General features: G+C 46.4%; 1 pseudogene; it reads left to right on the top strand.

The window, feature by feature from the left end:
* Positions 1 to 281: 281 nt before the first annotated feature.
* LOC123736112 (meiosis regulator and mRNA stability factor 1-like) lies at positions 282 to 16,877 on the top strand (annotated as a pseudogene).

The following is a 16,877-nucleotide window of genomic DNA, read 5'->3' as shown; positions in this document are numbered from 1 at the left end:
TGTAGCAGAGCTGAGGTGTAAGTTGTACAAAGATAGGTCAGGTAAACTAGGAATACATTTCCCCATCAAATCAAAGTTTATTGGTCACGTGAGCACTATTCAGTGAAATGCTTACTAACTCTCCTCAATACTGCAGCATACAATATCAATCAGGAATCAAAAATGCCAAAATAAAAAAATAAGTAGTAAGCATAAAAATGATAAATGCTGAGAAATAACCTTTTTGTTTGTTTAGTTTAGAAATAATTTTGTTTGTTTAACTTCTTTTCCTGGAACGATACATGGGATACCAGAAAGCAGTATTGGAGCTGAAAGATCTACCTTCTCCTCCGCATCACACCGCTGCCTCCCAGCCTTCCCCTCGCCCCCCCTCCTCTGCCCTCCCTGTCTGCCTCCTCTTCCACAAGACCTCCTTCCAACAGCTACCACAACAGGGGGAGTCCCAAAGTAAGCGCGTGCACTCACTGTGAGCACTGCAGCACAGACCCATTAGGTCGGGGTGGTTATGGGGGTTGTTAGTGGTGGAGGTAGCGCTAGTAGTGGTGTCGGTGTCAGCAGCGGTGTCCCACTCTACCTCCTCCAAGTTCTCAGGAAGCCACTTTCAGCAGGCTAGGAGCCAGTCAAATAACGCCAACCACCCTCAACTCACACCCGCACTTCCCCAGCCTTGGTGGTGGTGGAGGGGATGCTAGAGCCACGCTACTTCCCCTCTGGGAGCTACAAGCTCCATCCCCTCTGTAGATACCACGTCCCAGCCCCTACCCTTTCAGTCTCACTCCCACCTACCATGCTCCTGCTGTACAGGAGGCCTTCTCAGACCTCTCCACTCTTACCCCTCCATACCTTTACCCTGCAACGAGTCTAAATTCATTACCACCTCCGCCCCCCACTCTACCCCCACCATAGGACTTGTAACATGGGTACTCCCGCTGGGTATTACCCCTGTGGTGGTGATTACAACCCTGCCACTCTGGGGGTCCAGAGATCATTGGCAGCACACAGTGACCCCACATACCCACCTCGGGACATATCTGTTCTTCTAATGCTATGCACTTCAATCTTGAACGCACAGCTTGTCGAACGGGGTCAGCACTACTGCCGGGATTGTTTGACGAAGGTTGGTGGAATTCTCTTTGTTCACTGGGTGGTGGCGCTCTATTATATTGGGTGTCACTTGTATACAAGAACGGGCAGTACTTCGTTCAGTTACATGCATACAAGTTACAATTTGTGTCATTTGCCCATCATTTAGAAATGACTCTTTGCCCATCCGTGACTGTACAATATTACAACATTTGAAGACATGAGTTGTTTTGTCTGACTACAGAATGATAACTTGTTCTTTCCACGTGTTCAGCCTGCAGACAAGTTGTGGCACTAACATTCCTCTGCCCCTCGGCCCAGTCGGCCTCAGTGCCCATCCCCGTGTGTAACGGCTGTGGGACCTCCTCCCGACGGCCCCTGCTACTGCTGGGTTCCAGCCTGGGCAAATCTGCAACGGTATGGTATGTATTACTGTAATGATGTGAGTCATGTTCAGAAGGGCACACTGTACCAACATTTTTCTCAAAAACAATTCTCACTAGAGACACGCAGGACAGTAGTACCTCCCAGTTTCGCTCAATTTCTGAACACGTTTGGTGTTTTTCTCCCCCCCTCCCAGGTTCTCCAGAAGGTCCTGAGAACATCCCTCCGGTGGGTGCTTTCTGCGGGACATAGAGAACTGCTGCGTTCCCAGCGGTCGCTCTGCTGCAGCCGTGGTCCAGCGCCTCGCAGACCACTTCTTCCAGGGCCACAGAGAGGCAGAGTTCATCTGCGTCTGTGACATCAGCAAGGGGAGAACAAGGCCGTCATCCAGGAGCTCAACAACTGCCAGGTAACTTGTGTGTGATCTGGATTCCCTCAGCTGGTAAAGTGTTCCGCTGTATTCTTCGAGTCTCTGACTTTACCTAAATGAGCAATGTCTGATACTCCTTCTGGTCACATTTTCTCCCAGGTGACGGTAGCGCACATTAATGCTACTGCCAAGAACGCTCATGGACGACAAGCTTCGTCAGAGCCTACGGCGCTTTGCAGAAACACACCACTGCCCTTGCTACTGTGGTGCTAGTCTCTTGTGCGTGTGCTCATTTTACATTCTGGATGTTAAAACTGTTTTTCTTTCATTTCGTTTGTCCACTCCATACTTATGTAGTTAACCCCGGTTCGAATCCGTTTCGCAGCTGACGTGAACTTTGCCGGACGAGCTGAGCGACCTCCGCATCGCCATGGTTTCCAGGTGATGCTGGTCCATAAGAGCGGTCAGACGTCGGACGCCCCTGCTGCAGCACGCCCACCGCCACGTGGCCTTTGAAGAGATGGTAGCTGACCTGCCGCCCAGACAGGCTGTCAAATCACAGGTAGGCTTCAGAGATGCTTGACTGATATATGCTAATCCATATTGCAGAATGGCAGAAGGTCACTTTTTTTCAATAAATGTACAGTACTCTGACTGGTTGCTCAGAGAAAATATCTGCCCTTTAGGCATTACTTCTGGGCGATCTGAAATCTGCCCTTTACTCTTCCAATGGTTCTAGACCTCTTTACATTTTACTTTTGAGTCATTTAGCAGACGCTCTTATCCAGAGCGACTTGCAGTAGTATGTGCATACATTTTCATATTTGTCCGTACTGGTCCCCCGTGGGAATCAAACCCACAACCCTGGCCTTGCAAGTGCCATGCTCTACCAACTGAGCCACACGGGTCCTGTGTCTTCCCTCTCGTTCTACAGTGTGATCTTTAGTAGTGTAATGCTACGAAACACTATCACAAGACTCCGACCCTGCAAACCTCTTGTCATTTCAAAACACATTTCAAAGAAATGTTCAAAATGTAAACCCAGAGCGGTCCCCTCTTCTCTCTTTCCCTCCTCTCCTCCCCCACCAGCTCGGTTTCAACCTGCTCTATGTGTACAACCTGCCACCGGGCTGCGACGGCAAGAGCGTGGGCAACCGCCTGCGCCGCCTCTCCGACAACTGCGGGGCAAGGTGCTGGGCGTCTCCATGGCCACTGGCACCGCCGTCCTACGCTTCGGCTCGCAGGAAGCGGCGGAGCGCGCCCAAGCGCATGGAGAACGAGGGCGTTTCGGCCGGCGCATCACCCTCTCCTTCTCAGCTCCGTCCACTGAGGGGAACGACCCGACCCCACCACCCTCCTCATCTGAGACTCCACCTCCGCTTCCAGTTCAACCTCTTCCCTCCTCCTCTTTTCCTTCCTTCCCTGGAGAAGCCGCGCTCCCCTAGGAGGAAAAGGCGTGCGAGGCGTGAGTGTCAGAGAGAGAGGGAATCCTCGCTCCCCTCTCCGTTCCGGTGCCTGAGAGGCCCTACAGCCCCAGGAGGGGGAGCGGGGGCACTTTACCCCGTTCCCCCAAACCAGAACCCTTCCTCAGGTCAGCAGCATCCTGCCGCCCCCCATCCCGCGTGCCGCCTGTCCTCCCCTAACCTTGTCCATGTCCTCCACTCTGCCTGCGCTAACCTGTGGCTTTTAAACTATAGCCATGCTTCATCCCATGCTTCATGTAAGTTTAATGCCTGGTCTGTTTCTGTGCTTCGTTCAACATTTCATGTAATGTTTTAATCAATGTGTGGCATTTTAACACTTTGTCCTATGCTTCATATAATGTCTGGCTTATCCTTTTATTTCTTCTATTCATCGCGTCAATTAATGCCTCCATCAATGTTTCATCTAATGATTGCATATCTCTTTCTCCCATATCTTTGCTCTATCCCATGCCTCGTCTCGTCAGAATCCTGCTTCTGTTTGTAATCGCTTCCTGTCCTGCCGGCCGTAACAGTCTGTTTTTTTTATGGTCTCTTTCTTCTACGCTTTTGATCTGTTACTTTGATCTCTGCTCTTTTTATTCTGCTGCTCCGTTGCTTTGTCTCCACCCGACAATAGAGCTGAGGGGAAGACTGGAGAATGGTGATGATAATGTCAGAGTTATGGCAATACAAGAGGTTGAATAATACTAACAGTGGGGGAAACGTATAGCTCTTTTAATAGCTTTTGGGGAAAAAATCACCATTCTCAAGGACCCTTCCTCTCAGCTCTATCGTTTATCTATTAGCCTCTTCCACTTCACATCCATTCTGCCAAGCTGATGGCTATTCTAATACATTCATCACTATATATCTAGTTACACTTTGGTTGTCCCCCTGGTGCAGGAGCTAGGTGGACTGGAGACCAAGCCCAAGATTGGGGGCTTCCCCTAGAGAAAGGCCAGCGCAACTCCTCCCCCAACAGTAACGGAGAGGGGCCGTCCCAGCAACACCCCATCAAGGCCGGCCTCATAGGAGAGTCTATGTTCAGCTGCAGGAGGTACGCTATGGACGCCAGGGGCCCTTTCAGACTAAAATGAAGAAAGAACAAATGTACTAATTGTTAGACGGTTCCATTCCAGTTGGTTCCCACAGGCTTGTATGTGTTTTTACCTTCAATATTGTAAAATGGCCTGCAAAAAGTATCCCTGCTATAGAGGGGTCCATCGACCCAAGGAAGTGGTAGAACACATAGGCAGATGTAGGAATTAATAAGCAGCTGTTTCTAAATGAGGTGGTTTGTGCTCAAACTACTGGAGCTGAGGTGATGCCTAAAATTCGCATGCAGTTGTTTTCAGAGAGCTGAGTATGCCATAATGTTTAAACTTCTAGTTAATGTCCTCTCTCCTCTCCCCCATCAGGAGGGACCTCTCCAGCCCCCGCAGTGCATCTGACTCTGAGCGTCATGTGGACCGGAGCTCTGGAGAGTTCCAGGTCAGCACCCCCTCTGCCTTCAGCAAGCTGACCCTGCACAAGACCTTTAGCGCCTCGGTCCTCCCCCAGCCACAGGGCCTTTCCCAAGGCTCCTGGTCCTCACGGTGAGACCATCAGACACTACAGAATTACCCGTTTGTTTCCTTACTCTGTAAGCAGTCTTTAGGTGAGGAGAGATGTCAGTCCATGCCTTGGTTTTAACTTGAGCCTTTTTGTCCCAAAAAAACTATGCAAGGGAATATCCCCAAATTAGTTTTAAAATTTCCTGCACAAATCGTCTTAAAGTAACCTCATTGAGCTATACAAATATCTGACTCTTTGAGACATTTCACACTCTTTGGTCATGACATTTCAATCTATACCTTCCTATGGTGCTGCCAACCCACTCAACTCCTCTCACTCTCTCTGCTCCAGGAGTGGATCCCCCTGCATGTCGAGCCGCTCTTCCCCCCTAATAGGCCCTCCTCCCCGGGGCAGCAGCAGCCCCTGTCTGCCTGTGGGCCCCCAGGCCTCGGAGCCCTTCTCGGACGGGGCAGACTTACAGGTGGCCAACCTGGACTACAGGATGTCCCGTAAGGAGCTGCAGCAGAGCCTGCATGATGCCTTCTCCAGACACGGACGGGTGAGTCCTGTACAGACAGTATTCTGATGCTATTCATTACAGATGTATAGAGCTTTAATCTGTCTCCCATTTGATGCTAAATAGCAAGATGGTGAGGTCAGGATTTAGTAGTTTAGTGTCATTGTATTGGTTCAACTTATTCTGTCATTTTCTGACACGGCTTTTGTGCCAAAAGTGCTCTGTAGTATTTACATGGTAGCTTGCACTCTATGCCAGCGTTTCCCAAACTCTGTCCTTGGGACACCAAGGGGTGCATGTTTTGGAATCTTGCCCAAACATTACACAGCTGATTCAAATGATCAAAGCTTGATGATTAGTTGACTATTTGAATCAGCTGTGTAGTGTTAGGGCAAAAACTAAACTTGGGGTTCCGGAGGACCGAGTTTGGGAAACCCTGCCCTATTGCAATGTCATTGAGGAAGGCGATGGGATTTCACTGTCACAATGAGGTCAAATTGCTTCTAGGCTCATTTGCGGACACCGTAGACGACATGAGAAGCTAACGTGCGTGTCTCCCTCCAGGTTAAAGGCGTGGAGCTGAGTCCCCACACAGACTACCAGCTGAAGGCCACCGTCCAGATGGTCTCCTACAGCAGGCCATCAGTGCTGTGAGCTGCCTGCACCGCTACAAGATAGGAAGCAAACGCATCCACGTCTCCCCTCATCACGGGGCCGGCAACAAGTCTCTAGCCATGCTCCGGTATGTACAGTACAGCTAACGTTGAGGGTAGTACTCTCTCCCATACGTGTCACATCATCATTTGGCAGTTTCATGTCTTCGATCGGGGAACTCGTCACCATCCTTTTTAAATGTCGCCAAAACATGATTTGTACCTGGTTTGAGATGGATTCGGATGGTATTAAACGGTTTCCTCTTTCTACAGCTCTGAAATCTTCCAGATTCTCCAGGACGCGCCAGCCAGCTGTCTTCCCCTTTTCAAGTTCACTGAAATCTACGAGAAAAAAGTGAGTCATGTTGCTTCTCTCCTCCTCATCACTCAACCTCCCTCCACCTCTGGAGGAGTTAGTCCTATGCAATGTTAAGTACTGTGGCTGCGTTTACATTTATCCCAAAAGCATCTTAATGCAAAGTTCAACATTGGAACTATGGGATCCAATGGTTCTAATGAACTTATCCTTAAGATGCTTTTGGGAAAACAGGCCCTGATCTTTTTTTAATTAATTGGTCTTTTGACCAATAAGATCTGATTTGAGAAGATTTAATTGGTTAAAAGACCAATCATTGGGAAAAAGATCAGAATTGGGCTGCCTGTGTAAACGGAGGCTATGTCAATGTACTCCTTTCCACCCATCCCTCCACCTCTCCCCAGATTTGGTCGTAAGCTGGTGGTGAGCGACCTATACAGACTACAAGAGGTGGTGGCGGTGAGGGAGCAGGGTGGAGGCAGGCTGGTGTGTCTCCTCCCCAGTAGCCAGGCCAGACAGAGCCCTCTGGGGTCGTCTCAGTCCCAGGAGGGGTCCTCGGCAAATGGTAGTCCTGTGGTGTTTGAACAGTTGGAGTACCACGAGCCTGTCTGCAGTTACCACTACACACAGCAGAACTTCAGGTAGGGATAGCCCGAAAGACCCATATGCTCACACACACACACTCACTCACATTTAAGTAATTTTACAGGGCTCTTTTTGAAAAACTATTTCATAAGAGCTCGATCTCTCTGTCCCCCCCTGTAGTGAGGCAGACTTTGACCCAGACTCGTATAAGATTCCTTTTGTGGTGGTGTCTCTGAAGACCCTGGCCTCCCAGGTCCACTGTCTGCTACAGTCCCATGAGGGAACCCTGCCCCTGCTCAGGTAACCAACGCTGTCTCTGCCTGGGTAGATTAACGGACAGTGGATGCTTAACAAAGTTCAATTCAATAAATGGAGTCGGAGAGATCTGCCTTGAAATCAGTGAACTTTTATGGGACAGACCTTTTAATGAATTAAATCAATATTTCAAGAACCCATTTCATACAAATGGAGTACAATGGCCATTTGGCATTTCGTATAACACTGTAAATGTTACTAGATTTTGTGTTTCATGAATATTCATTTTGCTTTCCTGTGACTCAGTTTCTCAGAGTGCTATGTATCAGAGTTGGGCCCCCTGGCGGTGTCTGAGGAGGGGGAGGTGGAGGGGAGTGTCCCCTTGGAGCACCTCATCACCTGTATACCAGGCATTAACATCGTCACTGCTCAGAACGGCTTCAAGGTCATCAAGTGGATCCACAACAAGCCGCCCGCATCCAACACAGGTACTGACCTGACTCGAAGCCCTAACCCTCGGGGAGAATTACATTGAAAACCTTTATTTAGACTCGCAGAGGAATCCCCTGGGGTTCATAAAAGCAATACAAACCTACAGAATTTAAACCCTATAGTCATTAAAAATGGAAACCCCTACCGCATAAGACCATTCTCAAGGACAGTTGAAGATACTCGGGAGGCAATAAGAATTGTGTCATATGTTGAGCTAAAAACTGCTTTCCTGACATTTTTAGTAGGTGGATACTGTGCTGCTGACACAGATACCAGCACTCCAAGACAGAGCTGCACCCGCACTACTATTATAATAGAAGTCATTAACCTCTTGCTGTTTGTGTGTCATAGACCAGTGGACGCAGCGGTGCAAGTCCCCGGTGGGGAACCCCCAGTTGATCCAGTTCAGTAGAGAGCTCATTGACCTGATGAAGGGTCAGCCCTGCAACCTGATGCCCATCAGCAAGTTCATACCTGCCTACCACCACCACTATGCCAAGCAGTGTAGGGTCTCTGACTACGGATACTCTAAGCTGCTGGAGCTACTGGAGGCTGTGCCTCACGTCCTGCAGGTATGAGACACACACACACACACACGCAGTTGAAAAAATCACTCCATTTCACAGATAATCAAAGATGGCAGTTACTCAAGCTCAATTAATTGACACATGATGGATCACTTTTAATCTTGCTCGTTTAGTGACTTCCTAGCTCAAACACACAATGAAGAGGCTGGTAGACCATCTGCTATCCCTTCTGACAAAGCCTTGCCCACTTTGTTTCTCATTACACACTTCAACAGCCTTGAGGTTAGATCCCTGACAGAAACAATTAGTACAACGTCTAATAGATTATTGCAGCAGGAAGTGGTGGCGACCCTGAAGTAAACAAAGCATGAATGAATCTGTTTTTCCTCTCTCAACTCCAGATCCTTGGCATGGGCACCAAGCGTCTGCTGACCCTGACCCACCGTGCCCAGGTGAAGAGATTCACCCAGGACCTCCTCAAACTGCTCAAGTTCCAGGCCAGCAAACAGGTGGCCATCACGGACTTCATGCAGGCCTACCATTGGTCAGTACTACCACAGGAACTGCCCACAGGAACTGCCCACTCCGCCACTCTCTCAGTAAATCGTACTGTCTAGCCAAAGAGTCTAAAATTCATGCAGGCCAACCACTGGTCAATTCTATAGGAGGACCGCTCATTCCCATGCTCTCAGCCAATCATGCTGTCTATCCCAAGAGCTAAGCACATTCCTGGCAGCTATTGTTGATTTAACAGTAAAGTATTTTTGTTTTATGACTTTATTTGGATTCTGTTTCTATTGGCTTATTTGGAGGTGTATTTACTTGTGATGGTGTTTATATGAATTCATTTGAAGTGTGTTTCTTTTCTGTGTCAAATGGCGCCCTGTCTGTGTGTATTTTCATACAATGTGTTTCTATTCCTACAGGTGCTTCTCCAGAGACTGGCGGGTGCTGGACTATGGGATGTGTGATCTGATGGACCTGCTAGCTGAGATCCCTGACACCACCATCACCATCACACACCAGGACTTGGACACTGTCATCTCTGTTCCCAAGAGAGGTGAGATGAGGTCCCACTCTATGGGTCTTAGGGTCGCAACATTCCGGTAACTTCCCCAAAATTCTCAGGTTGAAGGATTCTGTATTTTTCGTGGTTATTGTTCCGGTGTACTTCCACCTGGGATTTCTGGGAATTTGGGGAAAGTAACAAGAATTCTGCAACCCTAATGGGTCTGATATCAGGGTTATGGATAAACTACCAGAGGGTTGTTCTCTTTCTAGTACATTTGATCCCTTGGGGGAACATACCCAGCTTTTGGAAGGAACGTGAAATATTGGTTACGCTTGTTTAGAAAATATGTTGAACTTGGGACCAGATGGTTGGGTTGTTGGCTTGTTTGTGTCTGTAGTTGTACATTCGATCCCTGGGAGAAAATTGTGAAATATTAGTCACTTTTTTTTGTTTAGGATTTTTTTTCTTCTCACTTTTATTCAACCCAGAAATTCCCTTAGATATGGATAAGAATATCCTTGCCATGGGGGGGCATGGAATAAAGAAATGCATTTCACACACATATATGCCTGACTATCTCCTGACTGTGACCTGGCTGGTGTAGCAGTAATGCCGCAGCCTTCGGTACACGTCTCACGGTGTCAGCATACAGTAGGTTTAAACCCAGCCTACTGCCTTTTGACACAACCTCCTATCTTTCCACACTGTCATCCTCTCTCTGTTCAATAAAGTCTGAAAATCCCCTGTTATACTTGGTATGGGGTTGGGGATCAGGTTGTTTTACCCCCTACCTGTTTTTTCTGTATAATCTTTAAAATGGCAAATAAAAAAAACGGCAAAAAATGTAATGACCTGTAATAGGAATTACCAGGTGAGCAAAACAGAGAAGTTGAAGGTGAAGTAAATTTATAAATAAGTGGTTTGTTACAACAGGGAGACACCACCCAGCAGAGAGAATCTCTAACTGGCTTCTAAAATATATATTTTAAATAAAAAACTGACTTTTTAACTCTTGCCCTCCTTTGTCTCGTCCCCCCTCAGATCGTACATCAGATGAGATGGAGCGGACCAAGCAGTTTGGTAAGGAGGTGGTGGACCTACTGCGTCACCAGCCCCACTGTCGCATGGCCTTCTCCAAGTTCATCCCTACCTACCACCACCACTTCGGACGCCAGTGCAAACTCGCCTACTACGGCTTCACCAAGCTCATGGAGCTCTTCGAGGCCATCCCCGACGTACTCGTGGTGGGTGGAGGCCAGAGTCATTCTCTGTCCCAGGAGGAATGTGTGTTTTTTATTTGTAGACTTCAGAGTACTGCAGGAGAAGCCATTGATAATGTCAGATTATCCTCAATTTATCCACAGCACTACCTTCATCTGGAATGATGTGGAAATTAATTGCAACGTCTGACAGTAATAACTCATACCCAGCAGCTATTTTTCTTTTCACCTGCCATAAAAAATGTGTGTAATAAATATTGGTGTGCATCTCATTTCTGTCCCATGGGTAATTTATTATCAGTACAAATAACATTATTCCTAGAGTAGAGTGGTCATTTTGTTATGGAACCCCTCTCTCTCCCCAGGTGTTGGAGTGTGGAGAGGAGAAGGTGCTGACCCTAACAGAGGTGGAGCGTGTGAAGGCCCTGGCTGCCCAGCTGGTCAAGATGCTCCGTTCCCAGAGAGACTCCAGCCTGCCTGCTGCCCAGCTACTGTCTGAGTACAGCAAGACCTTCGGCTACGGCCTGAGGCTCCAGGACTACGACGTCTCCTCCCTGCCCGCCCTGCTCGTCAACCTCTGCCACGTCGTCAAGGTATCAGTTCAGTCAAATACATCTGTAGTAGGCTGTTGTACTTAATAGATTTAGACCGATTTTAAATGGTTGTGATACTGCATGTTTTGATGGTTGTAGACTCCAACACTGAACAAGAACATCCTGAGCTACACAAGACCGTGTTTAAACAAGCAACATTATTTTGGCCCCTAAGGATGAGTCACAAGTATTTCTTGATATGAATTGATGTCACTGAAGTGGCTTTGATGAGGTTTGAGCATGCAGGCCCCTTATTGGTGCGTTGAAATGTCATCTTTATATTGGAAATGAGCTATCAATTCCAGATTCAGCCATGTTTTTCTGAATAAAAAATCTCTCGCCTCCAACTGTGAATGCACTTTGTGATAACTGCTGCAGTATAAAGGGATTTTATAAATACATCTGATTCATCTTCTCAGGTGGTGGACGGTGCTAACGGCCGTGAGGTCCAGCTGATCAACAGGAAGTCTCTGCGCTTGTTAACGTGCCAGCTGCTGTCCCTGCTGATGGGCCTGGGGCAGCACGAGGGAGACGGCTCCGTCAGCGTGGAGGGCTTGAGTCTGCTGTATCATTCTGTACATGGGGTACAGCTCAACCCCCTGTGAATACGGCTTCCTCTCGCTCAGCGAGCTGCTGAAGAGCCTGCCTTACCTGGTGGAGGTCGGTGGACTGGACCATAGAGATATCATACTATACTAATGTTTAGTTCTATAGACCGGAACCTTTTTGCTCTACTGCCTATTTGTCTGATTTGAAGAATGCAGGATCATGGATTCCTGTGGAAAGCATTTTTTATGGCTTTTTCACAGGGTCTTAAAGTTGGGTAGCATTTCGTTAGTCGGGTTTTGTAATTGTCTGAGACGTATTACACAATCCTTTTGAATGAAATACTGTGGTTTATATGTTAGAAAATTTGGAATGATGACCACTAGGTCTTTGTGTGTAGGTCTAGACCAGGGGTCGGCAAACTACGACCAGCGGGTTAAAAAACCCCTCTTTAACCTCAAACTAGACAAGATATGTTGAAAAGACAATGGACCTATACATTTTCAAAGAACTGCCTGTTCTGGCCCCACCCCCCCCCAAAAAAAATGTGTGTGGCCCTCTGTTTAATTTCAAAATCCCAATGTGTCCCTCGAGCCACAAAGTTTGCCCTCCCCTGGTGTTTCTCATAACTTCCCTTCTCCCCCCCCCAGCTGTTCTACGGTGAGGGTGAGGAGGAAGGCGAGCGTGGCGAGGAGAGAGTTAGACTAACCCGTCTGTACCAGTTTGCCCGTAGGGTGCGTGCCCTGCTCCACACCTACCACTACCACCAGATCTTCCTAACGGAGTTCCCCGGGGCCTACGCCAAGTTCACCGGACGCGGCCTCCAACCTCGCTCCTACGGCTACGGCAGCGTAGACGACCTGCTCAACGCCATACCACAGGTACAGAATTAGGCCAAACTTTTCTTTTTAAGTGCTTTTCTCAAATTCAAAGCTGATAGACAAGAAACGTCTCGTTAAACAACATGTTGGAAATACACAGATGTGTTATGGTAAGATGGGAATTGATAACACTTGTATCTAAAGAGTACTTCAGCATATGGACCTGCACTGGGATATCACTGCCACGCAGCAGATGTGGTTAGTTGCCTTCTCTGTCCCTGCACTGTGTACGGCTTTAGCCCCACAGCAGACTCTGTGGTGACGGATGGATGGGGTTTGTGGTAATTAAATGGGATGTTGCTTCTGCCTGTGTGCAGGTAGTGTGGATCAAAGGACATGGCCACAAGAGGATTATCGTTTTGAAGAACGATATGAAAGGTAAAGGCAAATCAGCCTGACCGTCTGGCAGCAGGAACTGTGGAAACACATGGCTTTAGCCTTACCTGCATTTACTATTAACATAAGGGAAGGGATTGTTATCAGTTCATCTCATGGGCATCATGTTGTATGATCCTTCAACATGAGACAAGTTGAATATTACATTTAATGGGAACAGAATTTGTGGTGTTGTGCTTGTATGATGGGAACAGAAATGGTAGTGTTTTGAAGGTACAGTGTTTACTCTGTAATGGAAAGAGTGTAATAATTGTCTGTGGGTTGGTTCTCCTCAGCAGCACGAGCCACTGGAGCCAGCCCTGCAGCCTCAGAGGAGCCTGAGGACGGGGCCAGCCAGAGAGACAGCCCCTGTAGCAACACAGAGTCTGGAACTCACAGCCCAGGTAACTAACCACACCACTGGAGTCTTAGGCACTATTACCAATATTTTGATGTTCTTTTGCCTTGTTGGTGTTTTTAAGCTTTTTAACCTCTTGGGGCTAGGTGGGACGCTAGCGTGCCACCTGTGGTGCACTCCATCAACAGCAGGTGCATTTCAAGAGCGGCAAATTTGAATCCAAATAAATGTCAAAATTCAAATTTTTCAAAAATACAACTATGTTACACCATTTGAAAGATAAACATCTCCTTAATCTAACCACGTTTTACGATTTCAAAAAGGTTTTACGGCGAAAGCATAAATTTAGAGTATGTTAGGACAGTACATTTACAAGAGTTGTGTGTAATGTTTTGTCAAGTCAAAGACAGGGTCACCAAAACCATAAAACCAGCTAAAATGATACACTAACCTTTTACAATCTCCATCAGATGACACTCCTAGGACATTATGTTAGACAATGCATGCATTTTTAGTTCTATCAAGTTCATATTTATATACAAAAACAGCGTTTTACTATGGCATTGATGTTGAGGAAATCGTTTCCCTCCAATAACCGGCAGTCAAGTCAGCGTCACAAATTAAATAATTAAAATTAGAAAACATTGGTAAAATATTATATTGTCATTTAAAGAATTATAGATTTACATCTTTTGAACGCAATCAACTTGCCAGATTTAAAAATAACCTTACTGGGAAATCACACTTTGCAATAATCTGAGCACTGTGCCCAGAAAAATACGCGTTGCGATACAGACTAGACGTCATGTTGGGGAGATCTAAAATCGAAAATACTATGTAAATAATCCATTACCTTTGATTCTCTTCATCAGATGTCACTTCCAGGTATCACAGGTCCATAACGAATGTAGTTTTGTTCAAAAAAGCTCATCATTTATGTCCAAAAATCTCCGTCTCGTTAGCACATGATGTAAGCCAGCCGGACTTCTCGTCATGAACGAGGGGAAAAAATATATTTCCGTTCGTTCAAACATGTCAAACGTTGTATAGCATAAATCATTAGGGCCTTTTTTAACCAGAACATGAATAATATTCAAGGTGGACGAATGCATAGCCTTTTATAACGTATTGGAACGAGGGTACCCAACATGAAGTAGCGCCCAGGTGTCTAATGGGACATCACCGTTCCATGGCTCTTGTTCGGTCAGATCTCCCTCCAGAAGACTCAAAACACTTTGTAAAGGCTGGTGACATCTAGTGGAAGCAATAGGAAGTGCCAAAATATTCCTAAACCCCTGTGTTTTTCAATGGGATAGGTTTAAAATCAATACAACACATCAGGTATCCACTTCCTGTCAGAAAATGTCTCAGGGTTTTGCCTGCCAAATGAGTTCTGTTATACTCACAGACACCATTCAAACAGTTTTGGAAACTTTAGAGTGTTTTCTATCCATATATAATAAGTATATGCATATTCTAGTTACTGGGTAGGATTAGTAACCAGATTAAATCGGGTACATTTTTTTATCCAGACGTGCAAATGCTGCCCCCTAGACCCAACAGGTTAATAGTTGTTTATACATTGAAGCAGAAATGAAGTCTCTTTTTCTCCATCAGATGTTGGTGGGGTGGAGACAGAGCTGCTGTGTCTGACTTCTCCAGTAGACCTGCTGTGTGGCCCAGTACCCTCCTGCCTGCCCTCTCCCCAGCTGCACCCTGACCCCGTTCTCCAACAGGCTGACCTCATCCGCTTCGAGCAGACGCCATCACCAGCAGGTGAGCTGATCACGTGATCAACCGCGGTTCAAACCCAGGTCTTCTGTGTGCCATGAGACTGTTAGCCCTCCTAGGCATTAGCTTCAAGCTTACTCATGCTCCGCTATACACACAGCTGACATCTTCCCTTGGACTGACCAGGATATGTGTTGCCATTGTGTGTTTTTCAGAGCGTGATAAACCTGAGGAGGAAGCTGTAGCAGAAGAAGTAGCAGCTCCTGCTGTCTGTGACACAGCTGAGCCTATCGAACCACTAACTGACAACAACCAGAATGTTGTTGTTTTGGTTTCCACGACTACCAAGCCTCCACAGAATGTGACCCGCAAAACAGCGTCCGTTGAAAACAGCCCCAGCAAGAGGGCTCCTCGCAATAAAGTGAAGCTGGCAGCTAACTTCTCTTTTACAGCCGCCCCCTAAGACACTCACTGACAATCACATGCTGGAACAAGCACACACTCGCACATACACACACGCACACACACACATTCATCACACACAACTCGAAAATGAAGAGTTGATCAGCTAAATTGTAAAAAGCCCCAAAAAGAATGATTTTGTTTTTAGTCATGCCCCTCGCAACAAACTGTGACATTATTTCCTTTCATTGCCTTTTCCCCTAATCTTTTCAAACTCAATCATCATGTGGATGTAGGTGTTTCTTCACAAAGCCATGCGTTTTCTTGTTGCAGTTATTTCTGCCACAGCCATTCATTTTTCAAAGCCGTGTAATTTTAGTCAGATTAATGCATGTCCAGAAAGGTTTTGTGGTAGATATTAATTATATACTATGGATAAACTGTTTGGAAACATGATTCTCTGAAAGTGGAAGAGAACTTCCCCACATTGGACAATACAGCAACAGCAAATACTGAGGTAGTTGGCACTGTAGCCACGCGATTTGCAGTTTAAACTCAAAAGATGCCTATTTTACCACTGAATACCCTTACCTGAACTCAAAACCCCTCAGAGATTTAATACAGTAACTTGTTTAAAAATGGGAACTTATACAGGGATTTTATATCATGTGTCAAGGAAGCTCTGAGGGAAAGCTATATAAATATGTAGAGAAACGTCATTATTTTGATACTGCCTTGCTATGTTTCAAGAAAGGAACCGTAAAGTGTCTACTGCCCTCTCCGCTGTGTTGTCCCCATTGTATTTTGTCATCAGACAAATGCACTTCTTCATACAGCTAGAAGTAAAACAAATTATATTTGAGCTTTGCCATTGAGGCAGCTTTGGAGGTAGTATTGACAATTATCATTATTGAGTAACCATGCCCATCTCATTCTTTTAACTCTTTCTCTTGGGCAATGTTTAGCATTGTGTTCAGTTCACACTCCAGTGTTGGAGTCCTCAGACATCGTTCCACCTTGACTATGTTCTTTCATAAAGTAGTAGCCTATATGGCTGGTGTTTTCAGTTTATCAGTTAAGTATCGAGTCAATGGCAGGAGTGATCAAAATGGCTTCGAAGTAACTTTGACGGCAGTCTGGTCTCAGTCAAATCGATCTAAGCTTGTATCTGTGTGTTCTCAATGGGGTGTCGTAATCAGCTCTGTCTCCAATGTGTACGACAGTGTAAAAGAGAAGGAATTCTGATTCCTCAGTGATGAGTTTTGAACGAGCTCTTGGCGAGGTTGAGGGCCAGTCTGCCTTGGGCCGTTATTTAGGCAAGGCAGAAGCCGAGACCCTGAATACTTGGACCAAGTGTTAAAAAGCTTGGAGGCAGCGTGAACAAAGATATGGTGACACTGTTTGCTGCCGGAAGCTAAGTCGAAATCATTTCTGTTTTTGTATTTTTAGAGATTGAGTGCGGTTTACACTTGAATAACTTATAGGTGGTGTGTAATATGCATGTTGTGCATAAAAAATAAAACATTTATGCATGGTGTAAACCTATTAGGTCAGAAATCG

Source organism: Salmo salar, unplaced genomic scaffold, assembly GCF_905237065.1.
Source record: "Salmo salar unplaced genomic scaffold, Ssal_v3.1, whole genome shotgun sequence".
NCBI lineage: Eukaryota > Metazoa > Chordata > Actinopteri > Salmoniformes > Salmonidae > Salmo > Salmo salar.
The sequence above is the reverse complement of the archived record's forward strand: the minus strand, read 5'-3'. Positions and strand labels throughout refer to the sequence as shown.